The sequence below is a fragment of the Stegodyphus dumicola genome, chromosome 11, assembly GCF_044657685.1.
Source record: "Stegodyphus dumicola isolate Sdum_Otavi_A_Nest chromosome 11, ASM4465768v1".
Classification (NCBI taxonomy): domain Eukaryota; kingdom Metazoa; phylum Arthropoda; class Arachnida; order Araneae; family Eresidae; genus Stegodyphus; species Stegodyphus dumicola.
The window spans coordinates 168,043,488-168,057,876 of record NC_140778.1 but is presented as its reverse complement, the minus strand read 5'-3'; the positions used below and the strand labels follow the sequence as shown (position 1 = coordinate 168,057,876).

At 48.3% G+C, this 14,389-nt stretch overlaps 4 pseudogenes; all 4 read right to left on the bottom strand.

Moving 5' to 3' along the window:
• Positions 1-254: 254 nt before the first annotated feature.
• LOC146994811 (U2 spliceosomal RNA) lies at positions 255-405 on the bottom strand (annotated as a pseudogene).
• Positions 406-2,307: 1,902 nt separating this feature from the next.
• On the bottom strand, positions 2,308-2,481 carry LOC146994810 (U2 spliceosomal RNA; annotated as a pseudogene).
• Positions 2,482-8,302: 5,821 nt separating this feature from the next.
• Positions 8,303-8,453, bottom strand: LOC146994809 (U2 spliceosomal RNA; annotated as a pseudogene).
• Positions 8,454-10,348: 1,895 nt separating this feature from the next.
• Positions 10,349-10,550, bottom strand: LOC146994808 (U2 spliceosomal RNA; annotated as a pseudogene).
• Between the last annotated feature and the right edge of the window lie 3,839 nt (positions 10,551-14,389).

Genomic DNA, 14,389 nt, shown 5'->3' with positions numbered 1-14,389 from the left:
ACGGCGGGCACTCCATGGTCAACAGCTGCTCCAGGGACTCCATGAACAGCACGGGAACAGGTTCCAATGGATCCAGCAACAGGACCTCCAGCGGGAACGGCAGGCACTCCACGGTCAACAGCTACAACAGGAACGTCTCCAGGGACTCCATGCACCGTATGGGAACCTGCTCCGGCATCCAGGACTCCAAAACTGGCTTCAGGAGGCGGTGAGCGTCTTCCAGGGCTCCGAACTCCAGGCGGTGGGCGGGGCCTCGGCTATGGGCGAGGCCTAGAAACAGGAAACATCTTTAGCCACCAGTCTACCTGTAAAAACAGTAAGAAGTGACCAAAAAAAGATGAAAAATTATCGGCAACTTGACCGATTTACTACACTTTGATCTTAGCCAAGAGGCCGAGAAGCGATGCAGAATTCTCTGGCGTGATGAATTCACTTTCAATTTTTCATATTTCAAAAGTCCTGAGCATTCGTGCAGGGGGAGAAGGGGGTGCAGAAGACTCAGGTTAGCGAGTGCTGCTTGGGGGTTTTTTATGATATGTCGTTATTTCATCCTCCTCCTGTGTTACAAAAAAAGAGGTGTACAAGGATGACCAATTTCTGTCTAGTCAAGTGGATCATTTTGCGGTCCTTTCTAATGTTCCCATTCTGGAGGCGTCAGTCCCCTCCTCCTTGGGCGGGGCTAGTTTTAAAAAGCCAAGGACGTCAAAAGTTCATTTCATTCAAGATTCAATTGCAAATTTTATTCTTACTACAGCAAATGAACCACAATGCTGAAATATCCTCACAGATATTTCTACAATATCGCAATAACTTACAGTAGTTATATTGGACGTTTTACGGAAACGTTGGCCGGAACAAAATTCAAAGTAGAAAAAGTTAATCCGATCTCAACGCGAAATCGCTACAGTCAATAACAGCAGTAAGTAAACAACTGAATTCCGGTGTTTTCCTCCAGCTTTTATAAGCTTATGCACCATGCAACATAATATTCTCGTATTTTCTCAATTTTTTTTCAGATGGGAAAAGAGGACAATGAAATATTCATGAAAGTGTTCATTTCTCTGGAGTAGCTTCCTCCTCCGAAAAATCTCATTCTTCACTGCAGGTGAATATAAAACAAATGTAATTACAAAGGCAATAAAAATAGCAAAACCAAAAATAAATAAATAAATATTCCTGGAGTTATCGAATGCCCATGCTTGGGAAGAAATTATTTTTTGTGATTAAACAAATATTGAGACAGTAAAATTTATCAGCCAAAACTGCATTACATAATGCCAGAGTTTGATTGACACAAACTCGACATGCACAGTCCAGCACATAGTTTCCAACTCAGAGATACTCTCTCTCTCTCTCTCTTCAGTTCAAACGTTGCACTTGAAAACACAGAGTGAAATATTAGGAACTTAAAACAATTAAACAAACAGAAAAATTACAAAAAACACTTTACAAATTCATTTGTAATATGTACAATAAAACAGTACTTTTTAATTTACAATTAATGATTACTTTGTATTCTACACTTCCACACTAGTGGCGGGCAAGCCATCTCAAAACTCAGAATAAACTGCTTCCTGCATAGTGCAGCCATCTATTGGCATTTTCCCGTTTGTTAATATTAATGTGCCAACAAAATGAATGAATGAATGAATAAAAACATAAATACAACAATCCTTAACAATAATTGTAGACCATTACAATTAGCTGGCGTTTAGAAATCATACAGAGACAAACAAAACATTAGGAAACAGACAGAAAAATCTTTGTTGCTGCAGTGTGCCTACAAACATTTTACACCCTTTTGAGAGTTATTTACAATAAAAAGGCTCGTGTTTTGAAAGAAGCAATGTGTATACGCGCGCTGTAGTGGGAAAGATCTGGCAAATGTGAATAGGAATTCTCTCAAACTTACATGAAATGAGACAAAAATGTTACTGCAAATGAAATTTGAGTGATATTTCGAGGCCGATCTTCCTTCAATCAGTCAGACAGAATGAGTAAGTTGTTAACAGTACGGGGAAAGAAATGTGGATTTTATGGGATTTCTGTAAATACGAATAAAACTTCGTATTTACAGAAACCAGAACTTGACACTGAAAAGAACGAGGGTTAAACCCGAGGCTCCAGAATGTTCCCATTCCGAGGAAAAGAACGAGGGGCCCGAGTTAAAAAAAAGGCAGGTCGCCGCACACTCGTACAAAGGTATGATGTTGTCAGACCTTCGGTTTTCTGAAATTTGAAGGGGACATTTTAAAAGGACGTTTTCCTGAGGATGCAGTGGGTGAGTGAAGTTTCTGCTTTTTGGATATATTGTGGGCCGTATCCTGCAAGTAGTGCCATAGCAGGCCAACCCGTGGCGAGGGCGGAATAAATTCCTAACCACAAGCCTATCTGCAAAAATTAGTTTAATATCTTGACGTCATGTCGACGTCGTATCAGATATTAAGCTGATAAGAACAGATGTTTTTTATTGAACAATATTTTTGGCCACTTTACAGAAGAATGATATTTGCGTGGCAGAAATATCATTTTACAATTCTATTATACATTAATTTTCTATTTACAATTATTTACAGAGCGAAGCAGATATGTACAACAACTATTTTCAGAACCAAGCACTTATGTACAACATACTAGGTTTTTCTTTCTACTTACATATTTCGGGGGTTTGTACTTTGTGAACACTTAATCGGATAGTTCAGTGAGTCCATGTTAAATTTACCAGTTCTCCTGTCTGACGTCCGTGAGATGCTCCATATAGATATCCCTTGATTTACTTATTGTTTCACTTACGATGAGCTTTCGCATAAGTGATGCGTACTTCCTGCTGCAGATCCTGCTGAGAACTTTATCGTTGTTTGGATCCCATGATCCTAGTGCTCCGATTACAATTGCTTCTACGCGCACATCGTTGTATGTAGATTTCAGTGCTTCGATTAGCGGACGGTACTTGTTCATCTTCTCTCGGCGAGCAGCATCAAATGAAGACCGACGGTTGTCAAAAGCAACTGTTATGTCTAGGATGAGGCATGCGTTGTCTCTTGTTAGGATGATGTCCGGGCGTAGCGGGAGTCCTCTGACTGGCCGGTTCTCGGAGAGGAGCTGCCACCTTCCACTGGCTGCCTTTTTAATCCTCTCTACCACTGCATTGTGCCTCGCTTGGTAGAGACGGCTGTATCTCATGCAGTGGCAGAGGACATGCGGGAGGGTCTCGAGCTCAAAGTTGCATCTTCTGCAGCCACGGGAGCCATTCACATTGCGACGAACACCGTTCAGGGGGACGAGGTTTAGCCTTGCACGATGTATAAATCGCCAGTCGGCGAATCGTGTAAATGCCCCGTTCCGGAAAAAGTGAGAGCTTGCTTTGGCAGCCGCTGCGCATTCCATCGCCTTGCCCTGGTTGGGATAAGTGATGAGTTTCTCTGCGCGGGATTTCTTGATGGCATTCCGCAGGGTGCGAAATACAAGGCGTCGCTTGCCGGCTGTTATGGTTGTACCGTCATGAGAGATCTCCACAGTGTGGTCGTCAGAAATTGTCCACGTGACTTTTAGGCGACGGGCTGCGCTTCTGGCCGGGGACCAAACTGATGAAATTGGGTTGGAGGTGCTCCTGGGAAAGTCTTCGTCACATCCCGAAAGGAAAGCTGCAATCTCAGAGAAGGAAGGAACCCTTTTCAGTCGTCCACTTACAAGTCGCGTAAGGTCCTCCCAAGCGAGCTGTTGTATCCCAGGGTCCAATGAAGTGAGCAACTTGAAAGCGCTGTCAATCCTTGCTATATCTGAGCTTTCGGCAGCCAGCGGGATACCAAAGCATGCAGATTCCTTCGCGCCGTAAAGATATTCATTTGCCGCCTCGGGAGGTAGGTTGAGAGTCCTCTTTAGTAGCGGGCGCACATGTGAGTCAATCTTTGCCCAGTCGGTTTTCTTCAACCGGGCCGTCCTCATATCAAAATCCATTGATGGAAACACAAAGGATTTGAGCGCGTCAATGCGCTGCCAGGGAGCAAGTGAGGAATTCAGGATCATCTCGCATTTCTGTAGGTAAGTATTGAGTGCCTCGATGTCCGGTGGTTGGTTGAATCCAATTGGTTTCCCCAAAAATTCCTCACCTTCACCCTCACGAAGACACCTGATGGCAGTGCCGTCGATCGAGAACTGAGAGTGGCGGACACCCGTTGGGCGAGCTCCGGAGATATGTAGGGAGAAGCATTTTCTGGGGTTGATGTAGAGGCCAAGCTTTCCAACCAGGTTGTGCGTCAGATTGAGTTGAGTTTGCAGCTCCGCAGGGGAGGGCGCGAGTAGCAGTAGGTCGTCGGCATACGCCAGTATGCGGTGTAGAGGACTTTGCCCTTGGACTGCGACAAGTATCGGGTTGATGGTCAAGTTGAACAACAGCCCACTTAGGGGGCAACCCTGACGTACTCCGATGTCAATTGGAATTGGATCCGTGGGGCCTTCCTCTGTGAAGACGCGTGTGGACGCATCCGTGTACAGCTCCTGTATCAGCTCGGTGAAATGATTCCCAACTCCAGAGGCTCGAAGCGCAGCAAAAATTGCATCGTGGGGCACGGATCCGAAGGCATTGGATAGGTCCAATGACGCCAGGCAGGTGTCAGATTGGCTGGTCCGTGCTAGCTGGATTCTCTGCTGAACAACGAAGTTATTTTCAAACACCCCGTCGAAGGGTAGAAATCCCTTCTGTGACGGGGAGAGGATGCAGTTGTCGATGAGCCAAGAAGTGAACCGTCGTGCCAGGCAACCACAGAACAGCTTGGCAATCGTAACACTCAGCGAGATAGGACGCCAGTTTTTGATGTTATACGGGTCACCCCCTTTGGGTAACAGGATAGTACGAGAGTCTTTCCAAGCTGCAGGGACTTTCCTAGCTTTCAAGCAGATGTTGAAGATGGCTGCGAGTACTGTACAGTCCGGATCAACGGCCTTCCAATGGTTGTATGAGAGTCGATCGTGTCCGGGTGCCGAGTTTTCAGCTGAATAGAGTTTCCTTGCGATCTCTGCAGGAGAAAATGGAGAGAGGTCAAGTTCTCTGGGGAGAGGGGATGGTGAGGTGTACACTGAGGTGTCAACTCGGTTGTTGCATAGGGCAGCAGCAAAGTGATCTTGTATATCCTGTCTTCCAATTGGGCATCTGTGAATCATCCCCGCAAATCAGTCGGACCGCTCTGCGTCGGTTACGACGGTAGAGTTTCTGGAGCAACTTTGGGTCATCACGTATCTTGGCGGAATTGTTGTTGTTTCCAGTTACATCCTCGCTAGCGGGAGGAAGACGAACTGCACTCGCGGCGGCCATCAAGATCTCGTCAAGTAACGTGGAAAAGGCATCCCACTGCTCAGTGGTCATCGGGTCGGAAAACTCTTCCAGTCGTTCTACGAAGTGTTCAAGGGGGGACGTGACTTGTATTTCTACACCACCCAGTGGAGATCTCTCGGCATCATCCGATACGGCTTCTGGAACCGGTGAGTCGGGTGTAACTGTAGGACCGGTAGGTGAAGGCGAATCCGGGAAGGACGGCTCCGGGGAGTGTTCTTCAAAGGAAGGGTTGGTTCCCAGATTGTCAGTCAAAGGCGCATCAACCTGTGGGGTAGTCCTCATGTCTGTTCCTGGAGGTGCGGCATCCTCTTGATAGGGCAAGGTATTAGGGTCTGTTGCACTTGTCGATTGGTAGGCAGTGGAAGGTCCATCAGTTCTAGCATCATCTTGGCGAGATGTACGGAATCGTGCAGTCCGTGCCTGTCGTCTTGCCGAGGTGGAGGGAAGGAGAGGCGTCACTAGAGGTGGCTGGAGTAAGCGCTGCCGTTCACGTCGGTGGCGTGCTTGGTGGTTAAGGAATCCACCCCGTGTTTGGCATGAGAAGTCGCACTGGGTACATCTCCAACGATGTTGAATGCCCGATTCGACGACTACGGGCCGGTCTCTAAAGCATTGATGGGTCGAGACCTTAACGGCGATGGGCAATAGGCAGTGTGCACACCAGTTCCGAGTGCTAGCAACATCTATGCCATGTGTGTACAAGAGGTGTCTGCAGAGCGAGTGGCGGAGTTGGGTCCAGCGTTTCGAATGGAATGTCCTATGGCAGTCCCTTTCGGTGCAGTGGAGTGTGTCTTGCATCGGGAAGAGTAGATGGACAATAGAGTCACGTCGGCAGGATGTCTCTGGGCAGGACTCATGATTCTCCACATGAGTGGGCATAGGCAAAGGCTCCCTCACTGACAGGTTCTGCAATGGCCTGCTAGGACGTGGGCCAGGTGCAATTTGCTCAGTAGAAGTCGTAGCAGCATGTGAGCGTATTACATTGCTGTCTGGTGCGGGCAATTCAGTAGAGAGCAGATCAGTCCTTTCTGAGGGAGTGAGGCATAGGATGAGGACGTCCGCATCAGTCGTGTCTCCAGCGCTGGAGGTAGTATCCAAGCGTGTCTGGCAGGGTACTTGAGGTGCGACATCGGATTCACCAGGTAGGTCTTTACTAGGCGAAGTGGTCACCGGGACAGTGGCAGTTAAAGCAGGTTGAGGAGCAGCGTCTGTTGAGCCAGAGGCAGTGCAGTCCGTGTGGACGGGGCCTGGTGCAGGAGCAGCGGGCGGTGAAGAAGCGGCGTCAGTCAGTGTCTCAGGAGTTGAGGAGGTAAAGTCATCGTCTCCAGGAGAGGTGGGAGGCGGAGCCTGTCTGTGACGGAGGTGACGATGGGACCGCAGCTGTTTCTTATTCAGGCAGGAGCGACCACAATCCGGGCAGGTGACGGCAGACGCCAGTTGAGGTGTGGAAGCATTAGTCTTTGGTCCAGGTATGACGGTGGGAGTAGAATTCCTGGCCGGGAGGGTGAAGTATGGTGTCGACGGGATTGACGTCTCCGAAGGTGGCAGCAAGTTCCTTGTGTTCTCCGCAGGAAACACCTTGGATTTAGCAGGTACGTTGGACGTCAGAGACTCCGTCCCCGCGGTGGAGGTGATCACTGCGCAGAGAGGACCGGTTGAAGCAGGATGAGCAGAACTCTCTCTCATGGATGGCGAAGAAAGAGCTTCAGCGTAAGTGCGTGGGGGTGAGATCGTGAGTGTGTTCGATGAGCAGGCATGACCAGCCGCCGTCCGAGCCCGTGTATGATGACATACGGGCGAGATCAATGACCCAGGAATGCTCGCAGCTACCCTTCTGTCAGGAGGTGGGTGGAGCTGACTGTCTTTCTCCTGCACGTGCGTCCTTGTATGCCTTCTGAGGCCCCTTCTGCTCGTACACTCCAATCCGCAGACGTAGCATGCGAATGTAGACTGGGGTGTGGTGGGCGTGTCCTTGGCAGAGGAGGACGTGTGAGCAGACTTGGCGAGTGATGAACCCTCTGGTGTCCTTCGTTCACTAGGTTGACAAGTGACCACAGGTAGGAGCGGTGTGCAGCCAGAAGTCTTGGCTTGAATTCTATCCAACAGTTGGCGTAAGTGTCCACCTTTGGAAAGGGGCGGTCCAGAGGGTGTAACGAAAGCTGGCACGTGTCTGGGCAAGGAGGACGACCCGGTGGGCGTGGCTTCACTAGTGGCGATACTCCCGTAGTAGTAGGTGGACACACTCCTGGCAGACGAGCCGGCTCCGGGCAGGCAAGGCGTGGCACTAGGGACCACAGCGGCGACTCCAGGATGAGCAGTGGCACTAGAAGATGCAGGAACAGCTCTGGAACCTCCAGTGGCAATTTCGGGAGAGGCACTCGCTCCAAGGGCAGGAATAGCTCCGGCAGATCCAGCGACGACACAAGAGTTTCCATCGGAGGATCCATGGTCTGCAGCGGCGACTTGGGAAGTAGCCGGAACGGATTGGATCAATCCAGGGACAGATGCAACCGGGAAGGCTCCGGCCGTCACAGGGATGTCTTCAGAAGCTCCAGGGTAGGCAGGAATGGCCTCAGACAATCCGGGGGCCTCAGCTTCTGCATCAGGCGCACCAGGAGAGGCTCCAATAGATCCAGGGATGGCTTGGGAAGCATCAGCGGCTGATCCCGGAGCAAGAGGGACGACTCCATTGGATCCAGGGATAGCTCCAGCGGGAACGGCGGGCACTCCATGGTCAACAGCTGCTCCAGGGACTCCATGAACAGCACGGGAACAGGTTCCAATGGATCCAGCAACAGGACCTCCAGCGGGAACGGCAGGCACTCCACGGTCAACAGCTACAACAGGAACGTCTCCAGGGACTCCATGCACCGTATGGGAACCTGCTCCGGCATCCAGGACTCCAAAACTGGCTTCAGGAGGCGGTGAGCGTCTTCCAGGGCTCCGAACTCCAGGCGGTGGGCGGGGCCTCGGCGGTGGGCGAGGCCTAGAAACAGGAAACATCTTTAGCCACCAGTCTACCTGTAAAAACAGTAAGAAGTGACCAAAAAAAGATGAAAAAGTATCGGCAACTTGACCGATTTACTACACTTTGATCTTAGCCAAAAGGCCGAGAAGCGATGCAGAATTCTCTGGCGTGATGAATTCACTTTCAATTTTTCATATTTCAAAAGTCCTGAGCATTCGTGCAGGGGGAGAAGGGGGTGCAGAAGACTCAGGTTAGCGAGTGCTGCTTGGGGGTTTTTTATGATATGTCGTTATTTCATCCTCCTCCTGTGTTACAAAAAAAGAGGTGTACAAGGATGACCAATTTCTGTCTAGTCAAGTGGATCATTTTGCGGTCCTTTCTAATGTTCCCATTCTGGAGGCGTCAGTCCCCTCCTCCTTGGGCGGGGCTAGTTTTAAAAAGCCAAGGACGTCAAAAGTTCATTTCATTCAAGATTCAATTGCAAATTTTATTCTTACTACAGCAAATGAACCACAATGCTGAAATATCCTCACAGATATTTCTACAATATCGCAATAACTTACAGTAGTTATATTGGACGTTTTACGGAAACGTTGGCCGGAACAAAATTCAAAGTAGAAAAAGTTAATCCGATCTCAACGCGAAATCGCTACAGTCAATAACCGCAGTAAGTAAACAACTGAATTCCGGTGTTTTCCTCCAGCTTTTATAAGCTTATGCACCATGCAACATAATATTCTCGTATTTTCTCAATTTTTTTCAGATGGGAAAAGAGGACAATGAAATATTCATGAAAGTGTTCATTTCTCTGGAGTAGCTTCCTCCTCCGAAAAATCTCATTCTTCACTGCAGGTGAATATAAAACAAATGTAATTACAAAGGCAATAAAAATAGCAAAACCAAAAATAAATAAATAAATATTCCTGGAGTTATCGAATGCCCATGCTTGGGAAGAAATTATTTTTTGTGATTAAACAAATATTGAGACAGTAAAATTTATCAGCCAAAACTGCATTACATAATGCCAGAGTTTGATTGACACAAACTCGACATGCACAGTCCAGCACATGGTTTCCAACTCAGAGATACTCTCTCTCTCTTCAGTTCAAACGTTGCACTTGAAAACACAGAGTGAAATATTAGGAACTTAAAACAATTAAACAAACAGAAAAATTACAAAAAACACTTTACAAATTCATTTGTAATATGTACAATAAAACAGTACTTTTTAATTTACAATTAATGATTACTTTGTATTCTACACTTCCACACTACTGGCGGGCAAGCCATCTCAAAACTCAGAATAAACTGCTTCCTGCATAGTGCAGCCATCTATTGGCATTTTCCCGTTTGTTAATATTAATGTGCCAACAAAATAAATGAATGAATGAATAAAAACATAAATACAACAATCCTTAACAATAATTGTAGACCATTACAATTAGCTGGCGTTTAGAAATCATACAGAGACAAACAAAACATTAGGAAACAGACAGAAAAATCTTTGTTGCTGCAGTGTGCCTACAAACATTTTACACCCTTTTGAGAGTTATTTACAATAAAAAGGCTCGTGTTTTGAAAGAAGCAATGTGTATACGCGCGCTGTAGTGGGAAAGATCTGGCAAATGTGAATAGGAATTCTCTCAAACTTACATGAAATGAGACAAAAATGTTACTGCAAATGAAATTTGAGTGATATTTCGAGGCCGATCTTCCTTCAATCAGTCAGACAGAATGAGTAAGTTGTTAACAGTACGGGGAAAGAAATGTGGATTTTATGGGATTTCTGTAAATACGAATAAAACTTCGTATTTACAGAAACCAGAACTTGACACTGAAAAGAACGAGGGTTAAACCCGAGGCTCCAGAATGTTCCCATTCCGAGGAAAAGAACGAGGGGCCCGAGTTAAAAAAAAGGCAGGTCGCCGCACACTCGTACAAAGGTATGATGTTGTCAGACCTTCTGTTTTCTGAAATTTGAAGGGGACATTTTAAAAGGACGTTTTCCTGAGGATGCAGTGGGTGAGTGAAGTTTCTGCTTTTTGGATATATTGTGGGCCGTATCCTGCAAGTAGTGCCATAGCAGGCCAACCCGTGGCGAGGGCGGAATAAATTCCTAACCACAAGCCTATCTGCAAAAATTAGTTTAATATCTTGACGTCATGTCGACGTCGTATCAGATATTAAGCTGATAAGAACAGATGTCTTTTATTGAACAATATTTTTGGCCACTTTACAGAAGAATGATATTTGCGTGGCAGAAATATCATTTTACAATTCTATTATACATTAATTTTCTATTTACAATTATTTACAGAGCGAAGCAGATATGTACAACAACTATTTTCAGAACCAAGCACTTATGTACAACATACTAGGTTTTTCTTTCTACTTACATATTTCGGGGGTTTGTACTTTGTGAACACTTAATCGGATAGTTCAGTGAGTCCATGTTAAATTTACCAGTTCTCCTGTCTGACGTCCGTGAGATGCTCCATATAGATATCCCTTGATTTACTTATTGTTTCACTTACGATGAGCTTTCGCATAAGTGATGCGTACTTCCTGCTGCAGATCCTGCTGAGAACTTTATCGTTGTTTGGATCCCATGATCCTAGTGCTCCGATTACAATTGCTTCTACGCGCACATCGTTGTATGTAGATTTCAGTGCTTCGATTAGCGGACGGTACTTGTTCATCTTCTCTCGGCGAGCAGCATCAAATGAAGACCGACGGTTGTCAAAAGCAACTGTTATGTCTAGGATGAGGCATGCGTTGTCTCTTGTTAGGATGATGTCCGGGCGTAGCGGGAGTCCTCTGACTGGCCGGTTCTCGGAGAGGAGCTGCCACCTTCCACTGGCTGCCTTTTTAATCCTCTCTACCACTGCATTGTGCCTCGCTTGGTAGAGACGGCTGTATCTCATGCAGTGGCAGAGGACATGCGGGAGGGTCTCGAGCTCAAAGTTGCATCTTCTGCAGCCACGGGAGCCATTCACATTGCGACGAACACCGTTCAGGGGGACGAGGTTTAGCCTTGCACGATGTATAAATCGCCAGTCGGCGAATCGTGTAAATGCCCCGTTCCGGAAAAAGTGAGAGCTTGCTTTGGCAGCCGCTGCGCATTCCATCGCCTTGCCCTGGTTGGGATAAGTGATGAGTTTCTCTGCGCGGGATTTCTTGATGGCATTCCGCAGGGTGCGGAATACAAGGTGTCGCTTGCCGGCTGTTATGGTGGTACCGTCATGAGAGATCTCCACAGTGTGGTCGTCAGAAATTGTCCACGTGACTTTTAGGCGACGGGCTGCGCTTCTGGCCGCGGACCAAACTGATGAAATTGGGTTGGAGGTGCTCCTGGGAAAGTCTTCGTCACATCCCGAAAGGAAAGCTGCAATCTCAGAGAAGGAAGGAACCCTTTTCAGTCGTCCACTTACAAGTCGCGTAAGGTCCTCCCAAGCGAGCTGTTGTATCCCAGGGTCCAATGAAGTGAGCAACTTGAAAGCGCTGTCAATCCTTGCTATATCTGAGCTTTCGGCAGCCAGCGGGATACCAAAGCATGCAGATTCCTTCGCGCCGTAAAGATATTCATTTGCCGCCTCGGGAGGTAGGTTGAGAGTCCTCTTTAGTAGCGGGCGCACATGTGAGTCAATCTTTGCCCAGTCGGTTTTCTTCAACCGGGCCGTCCTCATATCAAAATCCATTGATGGAAACACAAAGGATTTGAGCGCGTCAATGCGCTGCCAGGGAGCAAGTGGCGAATTCAGGATCATCTCGCATTTCTGTAGGTAAGTATTGAGTGCCTCGATGTCCGGTGGTTGGTTGAATCCAATTGGTTTCCCCAAAAATTCCTCACCTTCACCCTCACGAAGACACCTGATGGCAGTGCCGTCGATCGAGAACTGAGAGTGGCGGACACCCGTTGGGCGAGCTCCGGAGATATGTAGGGAGAAGCATTTTCTGGGGTTGATGTAGAGGCCAAGCTTTCCAACCAGGTTGTGCGTCAGATTGAGTTGAGTTTGCAGCTCCGCAGGGGAGGGCGCGAGTAGCAGTAGGTCGTCGGCATACGCCAGTATGCGGTGTAGAGGACTTTGTCCTTGGACTGCGACAAGTATCGAGTTGATGGTCAAGTTGAACAACAGCCCACTTAGGGGGCAACCCTGACGTACTCCGATGTCAATTGGAATTGGATCCGTGGGGCCTTCCTCTGTGAAGACGCGTGTGGACGCATCCGTGTACAGCTCCTGTATCAGCTCGGTGAAATGATTCCCAACTCCAGAGGCTCGAAGCGCAGCAAAAATTGCATCGTGGGGCACGGATCCGAAGGCATTGGATAGGTCCAATGACGCCAGGCAGGTGTCAGATTGGCTGGTCCGTGCTAGCTGGATTCTCTGCTGAACAACGAAGTTATTTTCAAACACCCCGTCGAAGGGTAGAAATCCCTTCTGTGACGGGGAGAGGATGCAGTTGTCGATGAGCCAAGAAGTGAACCGTCGTGCCAGGCAACCACAGAACAGCTTGGCAATCGTAACACTCAGCGAGATAGGACGCCAGTTTTTGATGTTATGCGGGTCACCCCCTTTGGGTAACAGGATAGTACGAGAGTCTTTCCAAGCTGCAGGGACTTTCCTAGCTTTCAAGCAGATGTTGAAGATGGCTGCGAGTACTGTACAGTCCGGATCAACGGCCTTCCTATGGTTGTATGAGAGTCGATCGTGTCCGGGTGCCGAGTTTTCAGCTGAATAGAGTTTCCTTGCGATCTCTGCAGGAGAAAATGGAGAGAGGTCAAGTTCTCTGGGGAGAGGGGATGGTGAGGTTTATACTGAGGTGTCAACTCGGTTGTTGCATAGGGCAGCAGCAAAGTGAACTTGTATATCCTGTCTTCCAATTGGGCATCTCTGTGAATCATCCCCGCAAATCAGTCGGACCGCTCTGCGTCGGTTACGACGGTAGAGTTTCTGGAGCAACTTTGGGTCATCACGTATCTTGGCGGAATTGTTGTTGTTTCCAGTTACATCCTCGCTAGCGGGAGGAAGACGAACTGCACTCGCGGCGGCCATCAAGATCTCGTCAAGTAACGTGGAAAAGGCATCCCACTGCTCAGTGGTCATCGTGTCGGAAAACTCTTCCAGTCGTTCTACGAAGTGTTCAAGGGGGGACGTGACTTGTATTTCTACACCACCCAGTGGAGATCTCTCGGCATCATCCGATACGGCTTCTGGAACCGGTGAGTAGGGTGTAACTGTAGGACCGGTAGGTGAAGGCGAATCCGGGAAGGACGGCTCCGGGGAGTGTTCTTCAAAGGAAGGGTTGGTTCCCAGATTGTCAGTCAAAGGCGCATCAACCTGTGGGGTAGTCCTCATGTCTGTTCCTGGAGGTGCGGCATCCTCTTGATAGGGCAAGGTATTAGGGTCTGTTGCACTTGTCGATTGGTAGGCAGTGGAAGGTCCATCAGTTCTAGCATCATCTTGGCGAGATGTACGGAATCGTGCAGTCCGTGCCTGTCGTCTTGCCGAGGTGGAGGGAAGGAGAGGCGTCACTAGAGGTGGCTGGAGTAAGCGCTGCCGTTCACGTCGGTGGCGTGCTTGGTGGTTAAGGAATCCACCCCGTGTTTGGCATGAGAAGTCGCACTGGGTACATCTCCAACGATGTTGAATGCCCGATTCGACGACTACGGGCCGGTCTCTAAAGCATTGATGGGTCGAGACCTTAACGGCGATGGGCAATAGGCAGTGTGCACACCAGTTCCGAGTGCTAGCAACATCTATGCCATGTGTGTACAAGAGGTGTCTGCAGAGCGAGTGGCGGAGTTGGGTCCAGCGTTTCGAATGGAATGTCCTATGGCAGTCCCTTTCGGTGCAGTGGAGTGTGTCTTGCATCGGGAAGAGTAGATGGACAATAGAGTCACGTCGGCAGGATGTCTCTGGGCAGGACTCATGATTCTTCACATGAGTGGGCATAGGCAAAGGCTCCCTCACTGACAGGTTCTGCAATGGCCTGCTAGGACGTGGGCCAGGTGCAATTTGCTCAGTAGAAGTCGTAGCAGCATGTGAGCGTATTACATTGCTGTCTGGTGCGGGCAATTCAGTAGAGAG